This window comes from Nanorana parkeri, unplaced genomic scaffold, assembly GCF_000935625.1.
Source record: "Nanorana parkeri isolate BGI_ZX_2015 unplaced genomic scaffold, ASM93562v1 scaffold1945, whole genome shotgun sequence".
NCBI lineage: Eukaryota > Metazoa > Chordata > Amphibia > Anura > Dicroglossidae > Nanorana > Nanorana parkeri.
The window spans coordinates 46,329-69,568 of NW_017308213.1; the positions used below are offsets into that span (position 1 = coordinate 46,329).

General features: G+C 47.2%; 1 long non-coding RNA gene across 1 annotated transcript in view; it reads left to right on the forward strand.

Annotated features, from left to right (window-relative positions):
* The first annotated feature begins 9,292 nt into the window (after window positions 1-9,292).
* Window positions 9,293-23,240, forward strand: part of LOC108800177 — a 19,027-nt gene continuing 5,079 nt past the window's right edge. Inside the window, exon 1 of the long non-coding RNA XR_001942079.1 lies at window positions 9,293-9,372. This is a non-coding gene — a long non-coding RNA (uncharacterized LOC108800177). The remainder of the gene's footprint in view (window positions 9,373-23,240) is intronic.

Below are 23,240 nucleotides of genomic sequence, written 5' to 3' on the forward strand. Positions count from 1 at the left end.
GCTGCATCTAAGGATTATTTTCATAATCGGTTTGCAGATTATTAAGTTCAATTAATCGGATAAGATTAAAAAATGTATACCGTCAATTATTTAAAATAAGATACACAAATGTGGGTGTGGAGAGGCAGTGGTGGAATAGGTGGATGGAGGTGCAGTGGTGGAATAGGTGTATGGGGGTGCAGTGTGGACCAGGTGTATGGGGGTGCAGTGGTGGAATAGGGGTGCAGTGGTGGAACAGGTGTGCAGGGATGCAGTGGTGGAACAGGTGTGCAGGGATGCAGTGGTGGAACAGGTGTGCGGGGGTGTGGTGGTGGAAAAGGGGTATGGAGGTGCAGGGTGGAATAGATGTTTGGGGGTGCTGTGGTGGAACAGGTGTACAAGGGTGCTGTGTGAAACAGGTGTATGGGTGCAGTAGTGGAATAGGTGTGTGGGGGTGCTGTGTGGAACAGTTGTATGGGTGTGAAGCGGTGGAACAGGTGTATGAAGGTGCAGCGAGGAACAGGTGTATTGGCGTGCAATGGTGGAATAGTTGTGTGGGGGTGCCGTTGTGGAACAGGAGTACAGGGGTGCTATGGTGGAACAGGTACGAGTTACGTTACGCACGCCGCGGATGCCACGACCACGCCGCTTATGCCACGCCCGCAGAGCACACCGCCGCGACTTATAAGGGTTCAGAAACAGGTAAGGGGGATCTGTTTTAATCTTTCCTGTTTTAAAAAAAAAAGCGGCACACTGTAGAACACCAGCAGCTATAGAGGAACAACAAATCCCAGCAATAATATATTAAACGTATTATTGCTGGGACTTGTTGTTCCTCTATAGCTGGTGGTATTCTCCATTGCGCTGTATAATGTATTATTGCTGGGATTTGTAGTTCCTCTATAACTGGTCAGTGGTAATCTGCATTGCGCAGTATAATCATTATACAGCGCAATGGAGAATACCACCAGCTATAGAGGACTACAAATCCCAGCAATAATACATTATATACAGCGCAATGCAGAATAACACCAGCTACAGAGGACTACAAATCCCAGCAATAGTACATTATAGTATAATGTACTATTGCTACATTCCTCTATAGCTGCTGGTATTCTGCACTGCGCCGCTGTATAATGTACTATATTGCACACCACACTTTTTTTTTTCCTTCCACTGCGCAAAGCTTGCTCCTGTGATGGACTACAATCTCAATACAAACTTGTAGTCCATCACTGGAGCCTTTTTTATCCGATTAATCGAACTTAATAATCGGCCAACTAACCGATTATGAAAATAATCGTTAGCTGCAGCCCTAATATTGAGTTCTTAGGAGGTATATTAAGCATTAGAGATTGTTGATCCAGGGAATATCCGATTGCCTTATGGGATCAGGAAGGAATTTTTTCCCCTGTTGGAGCAAATTGAACCATGCTTTATAGGGGTTTTTGCCTTCCTCTGGATCAACATTGGGTAATTGTGGGCATAGTGTTCTGTTTAGGCTTTTCTTCTTTTTTTTTGTATCTCTATAGGTTGGACTCGATGGACTTGTGTCTTTTTTCAACCTGACTAACTATGTAACTATGAAAGAGTGCCCCTCTCATGTGTAGAACATTTATTATAATAAAAAGTTACAAATACAAGTAGACTCACAAGAGCAGCATTGAATGTGCATGGGTTAATATTGACCTGCGTTGAGTGTCACACTCATGATTGTAGGACTTCTCTTCCTTGGCAATTGATTCAAACACAGCCTCTGGTCACATCTCTGTCAACACTGGCCACTGTGTACTAGGCTGACGTGTTTAACCACTTGAAGACCGGGGTGTTAAACCCCCTTCCTGGCCAGGCCATTTTTCATTATTCAGCGCTGCGGTATTTTGACTGACGTTTATTCCATCATGCAACACTGTACTGAAACACATTTTTACCATTTTTTTGGGGACAGATAGAGATTTCTTTTGGTGGTATTTAAAATCACCACTTTTGTTTTTTACTAACAAAAAAGTACCCTAAATTTTGGGGGAAAAAACCTGTTTCCCTATGAAATGAAACATCTTGAAAATTTTTTGGTAAAATATAAAAGACGGGGTCACATCGGGCAAATAGACACCAAACATATCAAGCTTTCAAATTGTGCATGCCCGCGAAATCGCAGAAAATGACCACACCCAAAATTGCCCATAGGCAACGCTTTAAAACGCTTTTACACATTAGTGTTATCAGTAACTAATGGCCCTAAAATGATTGCTCTCACTCCGACGTTCGTGGCGATATGTAACATGTGCGGCGTAATGTGGGGGGGGGGGGACTTTTTAAAAAAAATGTGTTAAACTTTTTTTATTTTTGACTTTTTAAGCTCCTTTATTTTTTTATGCTTTATTTTTTTTAAAACTTTTTTTTACACATAACTTTATTGCTATCACATAGGGGCTAAGAAACCCACTATGTGATAACCAATTCACATAACAGGTCCTCTTTATAGAGACATCAGGGGTCTCTAAGACCGCTCATGTCACCTAGGGACCCCCAGAGAAGCTGATGAAGCAGAGATCTGCTTCACCAGCTTCTCACCGGCATCCGTTGCCGGATAGTGACACTGAAGGCGGAAGTGATGTAGTATACATCACTTCCACATTCGGGGACTGGAGAGGAGGTCAAAGGGAGATTATGTACTGATCTCCCTTTGATCTCCTGTGACAGAATCGCCGTTCCGTTCCCAGCCGCACCGGGCACAGCGGATCTCGGGAACAGCAGCGGCGACCGCATTCACCAGCAGCTACTACAAGCGTTCAGGCATCTCTAGGGATGCCCGATCACTTGAATGTAAACAGCCATCGCTGGCTGTTTAAATTTGTAACAGTTTCCCCACTCGTGTGCGCGCTGAGCGCCGCACACGGGCGGGGCAGGACATCTTAAGATTGTCCTACAAGGCTCCCGTCCGGCCAGTCAGGAACGGCCATGGATGGGAGGTGGTTAAGGGGCACACCCCCTTCATCAGAGCCAGCCCAAAATTAACCCATGCGCATTCAATACTGCTCTTGAGTAGATTTGCATATACAACTTTTTATTATAACAAATGTTCTATACATGAGAGGGGCCCTCATTTTATTTTATAACTATTAACTGATTGATACATACTGGGACACAGACTCTGACACTACTGTACACTCTATGTGAGAACAATTACTTAAGGTCCTGCATATACCACTGACCTGTGTGTCCGCAGTTGAGATCCATCAGAGAAGGTAGAATTCTCACAGTGTCAAAATTACTATGATGCCAAACTGGCTCTTTACAGCAAAAGATTGTAAATGGCAGCTAGGACAATACATGTTTACTTTGCTTATTGATTAACTCAAACCGGTTTGGAATATGAGCAAACCTAGCTACACATACACATTAAACAGTCTTTGGGGTTACTGTCCTGTAAATGTAAAGGAAAGGTCTTAGGATAAAGAAAAATGTTACCTTTAAATATTTATTTTCTTTTTCTGTTCAAGGGTATGCAGGCTATGGGCAGCTTGTCTGGCTGATGGCTCCCATCAGACACTTCCAGGCTGCAGCTAAACACCAGTATAGCAAGTCCTTGCAGAGAACCCAGGCAGTTGTGGAGACCCAGATAGCAAGGATAACTTGCCACCAACTTGTGGCAGGGTTAAATTGTAATTCTTGTTAACTTGCTGCACACATTCCTGGCAAGTTGTAGACTTGCAGAGCACTTGCAGCACAAGTTCTAGTTGACACTTTTTGAATTTGTAGCAAATTTGCTTGGCAAGTCTACAGCAAAAGTCCTGCAGGTCTTAGCAAGAGCTTTGCAAGCTCGCTGGTCTGGAGACTTGCAATGCAGACTTGCTGTAATTGTGCAACAAAATTGTGAAGCTTGGCAAGTCTGCAATAGTTTAGCAAGTCATTTTCAAACTTGCAGCTCAATTACTTGCTATCTGGGGACCACAACTGATCTTCTCAAAGCCTGGTTTCTCTGCTTGGCCCGGCCTAGGGTTGAGCTGCTTTACTCTCCTTAGAAGTGTGCCCAGATCATTCTTGCTTGCTGCATACCCCATAACAATCTGCAGAGAAAGGCAAGAGTCCTGGCACCAGCAGAGATGGCCAGAGGTGCAGTAGTTGCCTGCCTCTACAATATAAATAACTGAATCTGGACATATGGCGAGAGACAAGCTGATTGCCACAGTATTATACATTTTATGATACAGTAGTACCCGGTTCATGAACTTATTTCATTCCACGATTCTGGTTGCGAACCAAATTGGTCGCGAACCGAATCAAATACTGTATGTGCTAAAAAGCACACAAAAAAGCTTCACAGCAAGTCCACATAGGTCTTTCTACGGGGAAGATGGCCGCGGTCGTGTTAGTCACCCGATATGGAGTTTGCGAACGTAAGCAAAATTTTGATGAACTTTCTGTTCGCGAACCGAATTGTTTGCGAACAGAAGCGTTCATGAACCGCGGTATTACTGTATTTGGGGAATTAAGCACAATGGTAAGCATGCAGGGATCAGTCTCAAAGCCCTTATTTCTTAAACAGGAACAGCCTTTTTTTTCCTAAAGACTAACAGCCAAGGTAATCCAACAAAAATAGCTTATCTTCAGCATATAACAAAACAAAGTTCGCTTGTCTTCAGCCCAACATAAAACAGAATCTCACATACTTAAGTCTTGCTCATGGGTACTGTGCCTGAGTCCCAAATCTTTTTATTAACTTCCCACAGGACAAACAGATCTCAGCAATGCCCAGTCCAGATCAGCACAGTATTCTCTGCACATCTGTGCTACTCCAACTCCTCCATGTGTTCTGTGGCATTTCCTGTGTTTTTCTAGCCACTTCCTCTTGCCTGACAGTTTACACTCTGTTGTCCTTTAAAGACACCACAACCCTTATAGAGGTGACACATACTGACCTTCCAGGACCCATCCCTGGTGTCCTGTACATATTCCCCCCTCAGCCTCAACGCAGAGGTGACATGGGACAGCCTACAATGTACCCGAGAGAGGTATCTCCCCCGGGTCTGTGCTCTACCATGAAGTTAAACTCATGGAGGGACAGGAACCACCTGGTCACTCATGCATTGGCATGTTTGTTCTGTCTCATCTAAGACAATGGGGCATGGTCTGACACCAAATTGAATTTTCTGCCCATCAGGAAGTATCTTATAGAGTCCAAAGCCCACTTTATAGGGAGGCACTCTGGCTCTACCACAGCATAATTTTTCTCAGCGGGTACTCTTCCCCATTGATCCCTTAAAGCAAGACAGCCCCTAAACCCTCAATCAAGGCATCTGTCTGTACTACAAATTCCCAGGAAAAGTCTGGAGCGACCAACACTGGATGCTGACATAATGCTGCTTTAAGCTTCAGAAAATGTTCTGCAGCATTCAACTGGATCATCACCGACTTCCTGCCTTTAGTCAAGTGAGTTAGTGGTGCAGCAATGGTGGCAAAATTGGGGACAAACCGCCAATAGTACCCAACTATGCACAGAAATGACTGGACCTGTTTATTTGTTAGGAGGCATAACCAATTCTGTATTGCTTCCACTTTGTTCATTTGGGGCTTTACCAGACCCTGGCCCACAATGTACCCCAGGTACTTGGCTTCCTCCGTTCCAATTGCACATTTCTCAGGATTGACCTTAAATCCTTCAAATCACATACCTGAGAGGAGACTGGTTGGATGAGCAGGCTTCCCTTGCACCTCGTGTCCCAAAGAATCTGGAGTTGGGAGCAGAATCTGAGTGGAAAGCGAGTGGCACAGGTACCAGTGCTGATCACACCGTGGAAGCTAGAGTCCAGAGACAGGATCAGGTCAAAACAGGGCCGAAGTCAAACCAGGCGGGCAGCGAGGTACAGAAACGGAATCCAAGATTGTGGTCAAACAAGCCAGGGGTCACACCGGTTGGGCAGCGAGGTACAAAGGCAGTAGACAAAGGCAGATCCGGTGAACAAACAGGAGGTTAAGGGGCAGGCAGCAATCAGGTCAAGGGTAATCCAGGTCAAAGGTAATTAAATCCAACAGTGTCACAGGAAATCACAGGAACTGGCTGAAAGACAATCCAGCAACTTGGAATCAGGCATGCCAGTTTAAGTAGGCTGGTCTATTAGGTGTCATAGCGTCATTTCCTGTGCGTTTTTGCACGTACGCTCCGATGCGTGCACATGCGCACGTGTGCCCACAATATGGAAAACAGAACAACGCACATGCGCAGTAACAGATTGTTTCTTACACCTTCTTCCTTCAAGGAGTCTAGCATGGCCTAAACAAGGGGCAGATGGGACTCCCAATCCGTACTGAAAATGACAATATCGCCCAGATAGTCTGTGGTGTAGGACTTATGGGGGTGTAGTGGTTTATCCATTGCCCTTTGGAAAGTGGCTGGGGCTGATTGTAGCCTAAATGGCATCCTCTTCTACTGATTAGTGGAGGTGGTTGTGGAGGTCTTCAAGCAGGGGCGCTTATTTGCATCGGAGTACCCCCTTTAATAGACGGGGCACCCAGATGCTGCCCCCCCTTGTGAATGAGCCTGTAAACAGAGGTTGTGCCGCCCCAATAGGGCATAGAATATGTTATTAGCATTGTTAAGTAGATAAGAATCATATAGTTTGTTTTCCCTTAATCATTTTCCTATGGCTATTCTATAGTAAGTTACATGCTGCCATCTAGTGGCCTTTGTGATATTGCACCTGTTTTTTCTGTATTCCTTTCCTCATGTGATGACACATTTCCTATGTGTGTAAGCCCCACCCTTCTTCTTGTTGGTCAGTATTTCCTGTGTCATGGCCACAGCTAACAGCCACATGTAATCAGGACACATGTACTCTGCATAGTACCCTAGGAAAGGCATCATCTTTTGACCGCATAATACTGTAACCATTCATCGCTGTTATCCTGTTGTCTGCACGTACAGAATAAAGCAACCCTTGTGGATGAAACGGTATTGGTGAGTTCAGCTATCTGACAATGAATGTCCTCAGGGATTGAATCTGCTTATACAGGCCAGGCATAGAGGTCTCAACAAGGGATATATCGCTATCACAACAATCGGAGTCAGAATAGAGGTGGAGCTAGCAGTGACTTCACCGCTGGCTCCACCTGTCTTGACATATGGCCGCACCTGTCAAATTTCTACTCCAAGTCCCAGCCAAATGAAAACAAATGGGCAGAGTCAGCCATGACATGTAGATGAATGGCGGCATCCTGTAGCAGTTTTACCATGATCACGAGTGCTGCAGTCGTTTAAAAACAGCCGTCAATGGCTGTTTCATATACAAGCGATCCAGCGCATATACAGCCACCGGATCACTTTTACAGTGCTCTGCTGTCCCATTTGATTGGAGAGAGATCAACACACCTCCAGATGCTGACCTCTCCTCTGATCACTGGACCAAGAAGTTATGTGTATTGTATCAATTCCAGTGCCACTCTGTAATTTCTCTGGCTGCTAGTCACATTCACATTTCATGTTTTTTTGCTTGCAAATTCGTCAATTGTAGAATTGACCCAATTACACTACAAACACATTTTTTATGCAATATACTTGGCCAGAGTCTGCACACTTACATGCGTGACAACCTACGCATCATGACCTGGGGTGCGCTTTGGCCGCATAGGACAATATGCCTAAAAGGAGGCAAAAATTACAGTAGTAGGGATTTGTAAACAATGCTTTTTTAATGAATATGATAAAACACTTCAATAAACTAATCTTGTAAATGCTTGAGCCATTTCTACTTGCAGGTCTGGAATATATTTGGTGTTTGAAGAGTTCCATCTCCCCAGATGCTTAATCACGTGTGGTGGGACGCCTTGAAAGCTGCTGACACTCAGGAAGGAATGACCTGAATACTGAGCCGGATTTAAGCCAAGGTAGGCTAGTAAAATGTGGCTATATTTAATAAATTGGTTGGTAGAGAAAGGGGCAACAGGAAAGGGGACTAAAGGACCCTCCCTGGAATGATGTGTGAGTGTCAGCGAAAGCTGATCAAAAACTGCCACTGGGCACCAAGCATTCTTTGTCTGAAATTTTTTTTAACCACGTGCCCGGGGCCCACTTGTCGGATTTTATTACAGGGCAACTGCAACAAGTATGAGTTATCCATCTTGCACAGGTTCTCCCTTCTGAGTACCTAGGCTAGAATGTGTAACTTGCCCTAGTCTTAAAAAGACCCATAAAAGGCCAGATAGATAAGCACCAAACTACATGGTGGGCCATGGAAAAGTAGCCTGCCTCCAATACTGGTGTCACGCTCTTTGGAGGGGGCCGCACCCCCTTGCTCTCTGTCTGGCGACGTGGTGTCGCCCCGTGTTCAGTGTTCCGGCTTTATTTTGCCTTCCTATTTAGTCATTCCGTGGACATACCGTCAGAAAGATGGAGTTCTCCCTGGAACAGCAAATAGTGATTGTGGAAGGCTATGTGCGAAGCACATCGATTAGGAAACGTAAGACGCCTTCGCCGACAAGTACCCAGGAACAAAACCACCAGCTAAATGTTGTATTCAGAGTCTGGTTTGGAAATGGCATCAAACCGGCTCTGTCTCAAACATGAAGAAATCAAGGCATCGATCAGTCCGAACGCCTGAAGTCATCAGCAGCGGATTGCAAGTAGCCCCCGAAAATCAATTCGAAGACTGTCTCAGCAAGTTGGTGCATCACCAACGACGTGTAGGCAAGTGCTGAAATCTCTGAACCTCAAACCATACCGAACGTGTACAGAAAGTGAAAAAGCTAAACGCGTAAATTACTGTAAGTGGTTGCTGAATATGATTACTGACCAACATTTGGACCCATTGCTGTACTTATGAGGTACTGGTCCGATGAAAGTCCCCACTCGACTCACGAAACACCACTTCACATCCAGAAAATTGGCGTTTGGTGTGCAGTGTCAGGAACACAAATAGTGGACCCAATTTTTTTTTAATCAACTGTGAATACAGCGGGTTTACCTTGACATCTTTGAACAGTTTTACAACCAACTAACACCAGAAGAAAATAATTACTGCGTTTTCCAACAAGATGGGGCAACATGCCATACCTCATGTGACTCACTGGCACATAATCATGAACGGTTTATGGAGTAGCAAACTGTGAGCAAGGGGTTATGGCCACCATGTTCCCCTGACTTGTCAACATGCAATTTTTATAGGTGGGAAAATTTAAAGCATAAAGTGTACACCAACAATCCACATACCCTGGATGAACTCAAGGGAAAAAAATCATGAACACTATCCGCAGAATCACTGTTGAAGAGCTGCAACCAGTATCAGTCAACACGCTCCGACGTGCCCAAAGGTGCATAGACATGAACGGGGACCACTTTCAGCATCTGTTGTAACTTGTGGGTAAGGGAATAAAAACAATCCACTTGCTTGTTTATCTGTTCATACTATCGCCAGAGACGGGCTACTTTTCCGTGGCCCACCCTGTAGTAATCATGCCAAATGTGGAGAGGGAAAGAACATCAGATAACTTGCGAAAGATGCCACCTGAAATGAGCAATCAGATTAATTTGACATGTTGGCTTTTCTGGATACACTTCAAAATGGCTTTAGCAGGGTGAGCAGTGAAAATGTATGGTCTATCGGGATCCTGTAGAGATAGGAAATGCTGCATCCCAGCCAAGTATAATCTGATGGTATTATATGATAATGACAAGACCGTGTGGCAATAAGAAATTAAAGCCAACATATAGTTAACATCCCCGTTGTTTACCCTCGGCTATTTGACCTGAAATCTAGAGTAAACAATATCAGGCTTTTTAGTATGCCCTCAAGGTATTTGTAAGGATCGCGGCACGTCCGTGCCTTCCAGGCTGGAACGCAGCCACAAACCAGGAAATTCTGAAAGAGCCGATGCGTTCCAGCCTGGAACGTCATCGGCCCGATGACGTCACTGGCACCTCCTCGTTCCTTCCGCCTTAAAACGCCGGCAGACAGTCAGCTCGGTGTTCCACTATAGCTACTGTGGAGTGAGCACCTGCTGACTCTGCCGGCCATTCGAACCCTGGACCCCCTAAACCTGGAAAGAGAGAGACAACCTGTGAGAGGATCAGAACACTGCCGCTTCCCCCTGCTCCGGGACGAACAGAGAAGCCTACAAACAGCAAGTATCTGTGACATCTATTACTGGAGTCGGCTCCATCTGCTGGTTGCTTCTATATTGCATCTGCTTGTCACCACTCTAACCATAGGAGAACTGTGAACTGCAATTACCTACTAAATATGTGACTGGGGAACCTTACTATAACTGATTGACTTCATACTGCATGTATGCTTAAATGTTGTACCTCCTGAACTAAACTCCTGCAAGGTATAGAAGGCTACCAAGGGACTGAGGTGATCTTGAACCTCAGTAATCCATTGCAATTATTAACCTCTCATGCTCCAGAGAATCTAAAATCTTCTTTCCGTGACCCTGCGTATGCTGGAAATACGCACTGGTCTCTAATACTACCCTCTTTTCTTTACGGTAAATGATGGTAGGACTCCTAACTCTCAATTGACGGAGAGAGAGACGCCAGGAGTCCGACACTGAATACCGTTCTACTACACTACCGGCTCCATTAGTTGTTCCGCAGCTGAGATTCAAACCCTGTCTGGCCAGGCCCTCACAGTATTTCTCGATAAAGACTTATTAACGAGTGATGCTGCAGTAAACGAATGACTGGAGTGCCCATCAGATCTGCGCCTAGATTCTGTGAAAATAAACAAGGAAAATCAAGATGAGACAGTGCATCGGCAGATACATTGCTCAACCCTTCCATGTACACACAATGAAAAAAGAACCCACGTTGTAACTATCCATGTTAGTCTACGCATAAAAGACATGATGACTAATGACTCCGACCAACCTTTGTTTATGATTTCAGCTGTTGCTAGATTATCAGTATTGAAGACCACTGTATTCCCTGACCAACAATGCCCCCAAACCACCATATATGGGATATATCTCGAAAAGTGCAGATGTCTGTGCAAATTTAGGGATCTGTAAAACGTCTTCTGGGCAAGAACTCGCCATCCAATGAGTGCCAAAAATAGCTGCAAAATCTACAGATGCTGCAGCATCTGAAAACACATGAGGGGAGGACATTGTGACCTGAGGCACAAACATGGATTGTGCCGCCCCAATAGGGGCATAGAATATGAGATGCATAGCCTCAGTTAATATTAGCATTGTTATATAGGTTAGAATTTATATAGTGTGATTTGCCTAACTATTTTCTCATAGCTAAATTCATGTGTTATCCTATGCTGCCATCTAGTGGCCTTTTGTTGTAATGTACATGTTTTTCTGTGATTCTTTGTGATGTCTACGATGTATTTCCTCTCTGTATGTAGCCCCACCCTTCTTCCTGTGTGCAGTACTTCCTGTGTCATGGCCACAGTTGAAAGCCACATGTAACAAGGACACACAGGTAATCTGCACAGTACGGAGGAAAGGCATCATTTTCTGACCGCACAATACTATAACCGTTCAACTGCTGTTCCTATCATCTGCTGTAACCTGATGTTAAAGAATAAACACCTCTTTTGAATGAATCGGTATTGACGAGTTCAGCTATCTGACGAGGATTGTCCGCAGTGAGTATATCTGCTTATACAGGCCAGGCATAGAGGTCTCAGCAAGGGATATATTTCGCTATCACAACGATCGGAGTCAGAATATGGATACCCCATTCCAACTTTTTAAAACCTAATTCCACATGAACAAATCAGCTTGAGCATTTGCATCCAAATGGACTGACGAATCTGATTTAGTGGCCTCCTGAAACAGGGCTAGTAGCCTGGAGATAAAAGACCTACCTTGTGGGATAATTCTCATTGCAAAATTGAGAATGACAAGTAGGGACTGTAATTATTTCTTAGTGCAAGCTTGAGAAACTATTAAAGAATAAATGACCAGTTTAATCCTATCCAGCTTTTCTTGGGGCAAACTGGCTTGTAATTTATGTGTATCCAAGGAAATTCCTAAAAGAGGTTATCACCTGACCTGTGCAGGCCCCTCTACCTTATGAGTGGCTACCGAGATATTTAACTGCTCAAAAACCTGCAATATTACCTGTAAATCTCTAGGAGCCCGTATGGGACTTTCAATTAGAAAGAAATTATCTCGGTAATGAATGACCTTCTGGCAACCGTGTAACTGTAACAGAATCCACTCCAGAGCTTGTGTCAAAGTATTGAACAACCAGGGGCTACTTTTGGAACCAAAGGTTAATTTAGTGGCAAAGTAGTATAACCCTTGCCACTTAATACCATGCCACTGCCACAGAGCTTGCTTGACTGGAAGTAATTTTAATGCATCTGAAATATCCGCTTTAGACAACCAAGAACCCTTACCTGTTTGACAAATTACTTGAATAGCCTGGTCCACCGAAGCGTATTTTAGTGAAAATTCCTCTGATTAAATAAATGAGTTTAGACTTGGAACGTGTGAGGAATGAGGAGCGTACAACTCGTAAATTAACCGAAATCTATTGAAATATTTGCCTTGAACCACTGCAATTGGACTGATCATCCATACATGAAAAGGGAGGAGATACAAAAGGTCCAATCATGAAACCCTTTCTTAATTCAACAATTCCACAACAATGTGTGCATATTTTTCCACAGACTGCAAATTTAGGCATTCATGTGTCTGCTGTGGCAAGTTGAATAAGCCAGTGTGTAACCTTGCTCAAAACTTTCCACCAAAAAGTGCCGGAACCGGGTGACTTTGTAAAAAAACTGACACATTGTCATGGGATGGGCTTGATAACAATTTGCGCAAACATGTAATAGCCTGCACTGGCTGTAATTACATGATGTGTAATTAAAATTATTACAAATTTGAGCCTTTCCTAGAAAATGTATGTGTTAGGGTACAGAGTGCCCCCAGGTGGCGCTGGAGCTAAGCCCAGCAGTTCCTGTGCTCACCTGCAGGTGTGTCCAGGCAGCCCGGAACTGTTAGATACCAGACCACCACTGGGTGGTGCTGGAACCTGCAGCTCCAGTGCTCTCCTGCGGGTGTCTCCCAGCTGCCAGCACTTAGCCATCACCTGGTGCTTCCTGGGAGGGTATTTGAACCCTCCCTGTAGTAAGGACGATGGCTCAGTATCTTGTTATTAGTTCCTGTGTATCCTGAGCCCTGTTACCTGTTTGCAGTCCCGATTCCTGCTCGTTGTCCTGTTGCCATTACCAGCTTGTAGTCTTGTTGACATTACCCGCTTGTAGTCCTGTTGCTGTTACCTGTATATAACTATTATTGTTCTTGTTCTTGTTATAAGTTATAGGTGTCGGGGGTCACATTACTTATTTGTGCTTGCTTTTGGTTGTTCATGTTATGTTTTGCTGTGTATAATAAACTATATACAACACATTTTGCCTTGTCCGGTGTGGTCATACGTATTTGGTCTTCCTGTGTGGGTACCTGCATACGGTGTGGGGACACCTGTGCCGGTACCCCTGACAGAATACTGAGCCCACGTAATGACCAAATCGACCACACAGGGACGTGCTGGCTTTTTGAGTTAATTCAGTGTCAAGATGGATCTCGAGAGGATGCGTGGTTATGTGCGTTTAGCATCCGAGTTATTCCAGGGCTCCCCCAAAGCAGACCTATTGGAATATGTCCGCAGGGCTCATCGTTTTATGGATATAACTGGTTGTCCTTTTTGGGATATCCAACCCCTAATCCAGATTTGGACCGAACTTGCTCTGAGTGGTGATAAGGGTGATGACTTCTCCCCTCCATTCACCCTGCCATAGGTTGTGCCACTAGTATGGTTTTTAGAGGATGATCCAGCAGGCTTTTTTGAACATTACTCTGGGTTTTCACAGGAGGAATTGTTGAAATGTATTGAAGCGGTTCAGTCCCTTATTGACCAGGGGGTATGTGAGAAAGCCTTTGCCCAACCCCTGATGTGGTCTGGCCCCCTTTCCAGATCCCGACTGGGTTTAACTGGGTTGCCCGGGACAACAGCAGTAACTGCTGCTGCTCCTGCTTATGACTGCTGCTCCCAGTTTGCTATAGCAACAGCTCCTGTCTGTCAGCTACACCTGTTCCCTAGTCCACCCAGCAAGAACCTGCACGTCTCCTGGCTACATCTCAGCTGGATGTGGAGGATCTTGAGGAATGGACTGATTGTTCAGAGGATGAGGATTGCAGTGACTGCTCGGAGGATGAAGCTGTGGATGATCATCTGGGATACTCAGGGTTCATTCCAGCTCAGCCTGTGCCAGTTCCAGTCCTTCCTGTTCCAGTCCAGCCTGTTCCGGTCCCGCCCGCTCCAGTTCCAATCCACCCGGGTCCAGCTGTTCCTGTTCCAGCCGATCTTGCTCCTGTTCCAGCCGATCTTGCTCCTGTTCCAGCCAATCTTGCTACTGTTCCAGCTGATCCTGCTCCTGGTCCAGTTGATCCTGTTCCAGCCAATCCTGCTCCTGGTCCAGCTGATCCTGTTCCAGCCAATCCTGCTCCAGGTCCAGCTGATCCTGTTCCAGCCGATCCTGTTCCAGCTGATCCTGCTCCTGGTCCAGCTGATCCTGTTGCAGCCGATCCTGCTCCTGGTCCAGCTGATCCTGTTCCAGTCGATGCTGTTCCAGTCCAACCTACTTCTATGCCAGCCCTGCCTGCTTCAGCTTCTGTTCCAACACAGTCTGCCCTGGCACAAGAGCCTTCATCCATAGGACCTCCATTATTCCTTTCCCCCCATGCTATTCCAAGAGGTTGTCCTCATCCTTTGGACAGGCTGGCCCAATCAAGCCAGTGGGGTCCTCGCCCATTCCTTAAGACTCCTTGCCCTCTGGCCTCTGTTATAGTTTTTGGGTATACCGCACATCCTGAAACCCCGTGTCAACCACAACAGTGTGTTCCTGCCACCCAGCCCCTGCTCTCTGCTGATCCTGTGCCTGCTGCCCAGCTCCCGGTCTCTGATGATCCTGCTGCCCAGTCCTTGGTCTCCGATGATCCTGTGCCTGCTGCCCAGCTCCTGGTCTTTGATGATCCTGTACCAGCCTCCCAGCTCCTGGTCTCTGATCCTGTGCCTGCTACCCAGCTCCTGGTTTCCAATGATCTTGTGCCTGCTGCTCAGCTCCTGGTCTCTGATGATCCTGTGCCTGCTGCCCAGCTCCTGGTCTCTGATGATCCTGTGCAGGATGCCCAGCTCCTGGTCTCTGATGATCCTGTGCAGGATGCCCAGCTCCTGATCTCAGCGGATCCGGTGCATGCTACCCAGCCCATCGCTGCCGATCCGGTGCCTGATGCCCAGTTCAGTTCCTCTGCCGATCCGGTGCCTGATGCCCAGCTCAGTGCCTCTGCCGATCCGGTGCCTGATGGCCAGCTCATCGCCTCTGCCGATCAGGTGCCTGATGCCCAGCTCATCGCCTCTGCTGATCCGGTGCCTGATGCCCAGCTCATCGCCTCTGCCGATCCGGTGCCTGATGCTCAGCTCATCGCCTCTGCTGATCCGGTGCCTGATGCCCAGCTCATTGCCTCTGCCGATCCGGTGCCTGATGTTCAGCTCATCGCCTCTGCCGATCCGGTACCCACTACCCAGCTCCTTGCCTCTGACGCGGTGCCTACTGTCCAGCTCATCGTTTCTGATCATGTGCCTGTTTTCCGGCTCCTTGCCTCTGCTCATCTGTTGCCCTGGCGGCGTTTCCAACTGAACTTTGTGGGACTGTCGCCCACTGCCTGCTCGGGTCCTGGTGCCAAGACGATGCCCCTTGCAGCCGAAGGGCCTGGGGGTTTGGATGTCTGCCTTAGGTGCGCATGCCATGGTCTGGTAGTGGTGATGTCCTGGGGAACAGGGGAGTGCTATCTGAGCACCCAGAGTTTCCGAATGGTCTCGCTGCGTTCCCTGGAGTATGTGGTGACCTGGCTCAGGTGACCACTGCTTTGGGGGTAACGGGGTGACTGGCTGAATGCTTTGTCGGTCCTAGCGTCCCCCCATGCTTCATAGAGGTGGCGTGCCCGAAACCCGGCCTCCCTTGTGTTGGGGGGTGTACTCCTCGGAACCCTGTTACCCATGGCCTTCCTGTTGGGACTTCCACGGGCCTATGGAGATTTCTGCCGGATCCAGGTGGTGGACTGCTCGGCCTGTTGCCCGACCCTGGCAGGGGGGAGTGCTCGACCGGACGCTGGACCTTGGCCATGGGGTGAATGGTGATGGTGGATTTGGCGGCCGCACAGGCCTTCTTTGCCCTTGGACCGCGGTGGCGCGGATGGACTTTTGTGGAGCTTCCAGAGCCCGCTCCTTGGGGGGGGGGAGGGCACTGTTAGGATCCAGAGCGCCTCCAGGTGGCGCTGGAGCTAAGCCCTGCAATTCCTGTACTCACTTGCAGGTGTCTCCAGGCAGCCAGGAACTGTTAGATACCAGACCACCACTGGGTGGTGCTGGAACCTGCAGCTCCAGTGCTCAACTGCGGGTGTCTCCCAGCTGCCAGCACTTCCCGGGAGGGTATTTAAACCCTCCCTGCAGTCAGGACAATGGCTCAGTATCTTATTAGTTCCTGTGTATCCTGAGCCCTGTTACCTGTCTGCAGCCCTGAGCCCTGTTACCTGTCTGCAGTCCTGAGCCCTGTTACCTGTCTGCAGTCCCGATTCCTGCTTGTTGTCCTGTTGCCATTACCTGCTTGTAGTCTGGTTGACATTACCCGCTTGTAGTCCTGTTGCTGTTACCTGTACAGTATATAGCTATTATTGCTCTTGTTATATGTTATAGGTGTCGGGGGTCACATTACTTATCCGTACTTGCTTTTGGTTGTTCATGTTAAGTTTTGCTGTGTATAATAAACTATATATAACACATTTTGCCTTGTCCGGTGTGGTCATACGTGTTTGGTCTTCCTGTGTGGGTACCTGCATACGGTGTGGGGACACCTGTGCCGGTACCCCTGACAGAATACTGAGCCCACGTAATGACCAAATCGACCACATGGGGACCTGCTGGCTTTTTGAGTTATTTCAGTGTCAAGATGGATCTCGAGAGGATGCGTGGTTATGTGCGTTTAGCATCCGAGGCACCGGAGCGCTGCCGCCAGTTATTCCAGGGCTCCCCCAAAGCAGGCCTATTGAAATATGTCCACAGGGCTCATCGTTTTTTGGATATAACTGGTTGTCCTTTTTGGACCAGGGGGTACGTGTGAAAGCCTTTGCCCAACCCCTGAGGTGGTCTGGCCCCCTTTCCAGATCCCGACTGGGTTTAACTGGGTTGCCCGGGACAACAGCAGTAACTACTGCTGCTCCTGCTTATGACTGCTGCTCCTAGTTTGCTATAGCAACAGCTCCTGTCTGTCAATCAGCTACGCCTGTTCCCAAGGCCACTCAGCAAGAACCTTCACGTCTCCTGGCTTACATCTGAGCCGGACGTGGAGGATTTTTTTTTTTTGCATGCTGGCTTGTGAGTGTGCTGGGTAACTTTTCGCTCTACCTGCATATGGTGTGGGGATACCTGTGCCGGTAACCCTGACGGTATGAGTCACTGCCCAACTTGTCATATTGCATGGCCTGATGAGGGGTCCCCATATTAGTAGGACCTTTTGATGAACTGGGGATAGAAGATAGATTAGCTAACGGGCACCAAGTGGTAGTGTAGGTGTAATACCTGGTATGACCACCAGAACAGCAGGAGTTACTGTTGTCCCAGGTACCTCCCAGGTGTTAGGGCACATCTCTACTACCTCCATCCTACTCTGTAAGTAGTTAAATTATTCAGAACCCAGTGTCTGTGAATTAAAGATGAGGAGCAAGGCATGTTCAGCGCTTGTGGATGGCTTGGCTTGTGAGGCACTGGGGAAAAGTAATTTAAACAATTCTGCCTTCTTGGCTGTAGCCGGGAACAGAATGCCTTTTCTTTGCAGTTCTGCTGTAAGTTTCTGCACTGTCAACGTTCTGAGGGATAGAACACTGCCATTTTCTTTTCCTCTGACTGGGGAAATGGATGCAAACTCCTTGATGTCAGATGCCTAAGACATGATAGCTGAAACCACCTGACTGAATGAAACACATTTATTCTGTTCTTGTTTAATAAAATAGTAAACCACCCACATGCTCATCAAGCAAAAAGCGTAATGCCAGAAAACAGACCAGATGCAAAGTTATCGAAATGAGTAACGAATCTGCAAAACGTGGCCATTATGCACATTTGTCGTTTCCACTGAAATAAGTGAAAGTAAACGAGTCCGAGCTAAAAATGAGACGTAACAGGCCAATTACAAATGAGAACTCAGAGCTAACTTTGCTGCTGATGTGGCAGGTAAAAGGGGTCCTCGCCCATTCCTTAAGACTCCTTGCCCTCTGGCCTCTGTTATAGTTTTTGGGTATACCGCACATCCTGAAACCCCGTGTCAACCACAACAGTGTGTTCCTGCCACCCAGCCCCTGCTCTCTGCTGATCCTGTGCCTGCTGCCCAGCTCCCGGTCTCTGATGATCCTGCTGCCCAGTCCTTGGTCTCCGATGATCCTGTGCCTGCTGCCCAGCTCCTGGTCTTTGATGATCCTGTACCAGCCTCCCAGCTCCTGGTCTCTGATCCTGTGCCTGCTACCCAGCTCCTGGTTTCCAATGATCTTGTGCCTGCTGCTCAGCTCCTGGTCTCTGATGATCCTGTGCCTGCTGCCCAGCTCCTGGTCTCTGATGATCCTGTGCAGGATGCCCAGCTCCTGGTCTCTGATGATCCTGTGCAGGATGCCCAGCTCCTGGTCTCAGCCGATCCGGTGCATGCTACCCAGCCCATCGCTGCCGATCCGGTGCCTGATGCCCAGTTCAGTTCCTCTGCCGATCCGGTGCCTGATGCCCAGCTCAGTGCCTCTGCCGATCCGGTGCCTGATGGCCAGCTCATCGCCTCTGCCGATCAGGTGCCTGATGCCCAGCTCATCGCCTCTGCTGATCCGGTGCCTGATGCCCAGCTCATCGCCTCTGCCGATCCGGTGCCTGATGCTCAGCTCATCGCCTCTGCTGATCCGGTGCCTGATGCCCAGCTCATTGCCTCTGCCGATCCGGTGCCTGATGTTCAGCTCATCGCCTCTGCCGATCCGGTACCCACTACCCAGCTCCTTGCCTCTGACGCGGTGCCTACTGTCCAGCTCATCGTTTCTGATCATGTGCCTGTTTTCCGGCTCCTTGCCTCTGCTGATCTGTTGCCCTGGCGGCGTGTCCAACTGAACTTTGTGGGACTGTCGCCCACTGCCTGCTCGGGTCCTGGTGCCAAGACGATGCCCCTTGCAGCCGAAGGGCCTGGGGGTTTGGATGTCTGCCTTAGGTGCGCATGCCATGGTCTGGTAGTGGTGATGTCCTGGGGAACAGGGGAGTGCTATCTGAGCACCCAGAGTTTCCGAATGGTCTCGCTGCGTTCCCTGGAGTATGTGGTGACCTGGCTCAGGTGACCACTGCTTTGGGGGTAACGGGGTGACTGGCTGAATGCTTTGTCGGTCCTAGCGTCCCCCCATGCTTCATAGAGGTGGCGTGCCCGAAACCCGGCCTCCCTTGTGTTGGGGGGTGTACTCCTCGGAACCCTGTTACCCATGGCCTTCCTGTTGGGACTTCCACGGGCCTATGGAGATTTCTGCCGGATCCAGGTGGTGGACTGCTCGGCCTGTTGCCCGACCCTGGCAGGGGGGAGTGCTCGACCGGACGCTGGACCTTGGCCATGGGGTGAATGGTGATGGTGGATTTGGCGGCCGCACAGGCCTTCTTTGCCCTTGGACCGCGGTGGCGCGGATGGACTTTTGTGGAGCTTCCAGAGCCCGCTCCTTGGGGGGGGGGAGGGCACTGTTAGGATCCAGAGCGCCTCCAGGTGGCGCTGGAGCTAAGCCCTGCAATTCCTGTACTCACTTGCAGGTGTCTCCAGGCAGCCAGGAACTGTTAGATACCAGACCACCACTGGGTGGTGCTGGAACCTGCAGCTCCAGTGCTCAACTGCGGGTGTCTCCCAGCTGCCAGCACTTCCCGGGAGGGTATTTAAACCCTCCCTGCAGTCAGGACAATGGCTCAGTATCTTATTAGTTCCTGTGTATCCTGAGCCCTGTTACCTGTCTGCAGCCCTGAGCCCTGTTACCTGTCTGCAGTCCTGAGCCCTGTTACCTGTCTGCAGTCCCGATTCCTGCTTGTTGTCCTGTTGCCATTACCTGCTTGTAGTCTGGTTGACATTACCCGCTTGTAGTCCTGTTGCTGTTACCTGTACAGTATATAGCTATTATTGCTCTTGTTATATGTTATAGGTGTCGGGGGTCACATTACTTATCCGTACTTGCTTTTGGTTGTTCATGTTAAGTTTTGCTGTGTATAATAAACTATATATAACACATTTTGCCTTGTCCGGTGTGGTCATACGTGTTTGGTCTTCCTGTGTGGGTACCTGCATACGGTGTGGGGACACCTGTGCCGGTACCCCTGACAGAATACTGAGCCCACGTAATGACCAAATCGACCACATGGGGACCTGCTGGCTTTTTGAGTTATTTCAGTGTCAAGATGGATCTCGAGAGGATGCGTGGTTATGTGCGTTTAGCATCCGAGGCACCGGAGCGCTGCCGCCAGTTATTCCAGGGCTCCCCCAAAGCAGGCCTATTGAAATATGTCCACAGGGCTCATCGTTTTTTGGATATAACTGGTTGTCCTTTTTGGACCAGGGGGTACGTGTGAAAGCCTTTGCCCAACCCCTGAGGTGGTCTGGCCCCCTTTCCAGATCCCGACTGGGTTTAACTGGGTTGCCCGGGACAACAGCAGTAACTACTGCTGCTCCTGCTTATGACTGCTGCTCCTAGTTTGCTATAGCAACAGCTCCTGTCTGTCAATCAGCTACGCCTGTTCCCAAGGCCACTCAGCAAGAACCTTCACGTCTCCTGGCTTACATCTGAGCCGGACGTGGAGGATTTTTTTTTTTTGCATGCTGGCTTGTGAGTGTGCTGGGTAACTTTTCGCTCTACCTGCATATGGTGTGGGGATACCTGTGCCGGTAACCCTGACGGTATGAGTCACTGCCCAACTTGTCATATTGCATGGCCTGATGAGGGGTCCCCATATTAGTAGGACCTTTTGATGAACTGGGGATAGAAGATAGATTAGCTAACGGGCACCAAGTGGTAGTGTAGGTGTAATACCTGGTATGACCACCAGAACAGCAGGAGTTACTGTTGTCCCAGGTACCTCCCAGGTGTTAGGGCACATCTCTACTACCTCCATCCTACTCTGTAAGTAGTTAAATTATTCAGAACCCAGTGTCTGTGAATTAAAGATGAGGAGCAAGGCATGTTCAGCGCTTGTGGATGGCTTGGCTTGTGAGGCACTGGGGAAAAGTAATTTAAACAATTCTGCCTTCTTGGCTGTAGCCGGGAACAGAATGCCTTTTCTTTGCAGTTCTGCTGTAAGTTTCTGCACTGTCAACGTTCTGAGGGATAGAACACTGCCATTTTCTTTTCCTCTGACTGGGGAAATGGATGCAAACTCCTTGATGTCAGATGCCTAAGACATGATAGCTGAAACCACCTGACTGAATGAAACACATTTATTCTGTTCTTGTTTAATAAAATAGTAAACCACCCACATGCTCATCAAGCAAAAAGCGTAATGCCAGAAAACAGACCAGATGCAAAGTTATCGAAATGAGTAACGAATCTGCAAAACGTGGCCATTATGCACATTTGTCGTTTCCACTGAAATAAGTGAAAGTAAACGAGTCCGAGCTAAAAATGAGACGTAACAGGCCAATTACAAATGAGAACTCAGAGCTAACTTTGCTGCTGATGTGGCAGGTAAAAATATGAATTAGATTTGTGGAAAACAGACCGAGTGTAGTAGGGGTATACAGACGAGAACCTTGTAGCCGCTACAAGTGATTAACAATGATCTCTCAGCCCCTATGGTCTCTTTGAGACTATTAATGTAATGCAATGGAACCGTCGTGTCCTTATAATGCGTTATGACCATACCTATATATCAGAATGTACCAGGGATAGCAGAATGTATGAACTGATGGAAAGGAGCGCAAGAAACTACTGCCCCCCACCTGCGTTTTTGGGTAGCCTGTTCACAGAATGACTGAGCTTTCCTAAGGGTATTTGACACCCACTAACAGGTCTAACACAAACAAACACAGAATTAACAAAATACTCTCTAATTTTTTATTTATTTACTTTAATAGTGAACACCCCATGCTCCAATCTTGAGAAAAATGTTGACATAGAACCAATCAGATGAGATGTCATGAGGAATAACTTTTAAAAAATATATATTTTTACATTTAATTTAAAAACTTTTTTAACTTTACTTTAATTGCCATCACATAGGGGGGCTTACAAGCTATTATTGAGTCTATGATCTACCAGAACACCCAGATCTTTCTCCATCATTGACTCCCCCAAACATACTCCCCCTAGTGTGTGTGACGCATGCATGTTTTTAGTCCCCAAGTGCATAACATTTATCAACATTAAACCTCATTTGCCAAATAGATGCCCAATCACACAGTGCATTCAGATCTGCTTGTAGGTTGGAGACATCCTGTAAGGACTTTATTCCACTACATAACTTGATGTCATCTGCAAACACAGAAATAGTACTTTTAATCCCCAACTCTATGTCATTTATAAATAGATTAAACATTAAGGGACCCAGCACTGAACCTTGGGGGACACCACTAACAACCTCAGACCATTCAGAGTATGAATCATTGATCACCACTCTCTGAATACAGTCTTTAAGCTAGTTTTCTATCCCATTACAGATTGAATACTTTATACCTACTGACCTTAACTTATACATTACCCACATAACTGTGTCAAACGCTTTTGCAAAGTCCAACTATACTATATCCACAGCCACTCCTCTGTCCAATTTATTACTCACTTTCTCATAAAAAGAAAGTAGGTTTGTTTGACAAACCCTCAGACAAAATAGGGAAACCCACACATTCAAATATTTATACACTCATTAACCATTTGCTGCCCGGAGCAATTTCTTACATTTGCACACACATGATAAAATATGAATTTTTGGGTAGAAAACAGTTTCGGACCCCCAAACAATGATATATTCTCTAAAAGCAGAGGTCCTGTAGAGTAAAAATGTTTATCAAACCATGTTTAGCAAATGTTTATCAAACCAGTATTTTTAGGATAAAATACACTAAAATGAAATTTAGTGCACAGAATCAGAATATAATGGCTAATTTTTTGGTACAATATAAAAGACGGGGTCATGCCGGGCAAATAGATACCAAACATGTCAAGCATCCATGAAACCGCCACAAACTACAATAACCAAAATTTTCCAT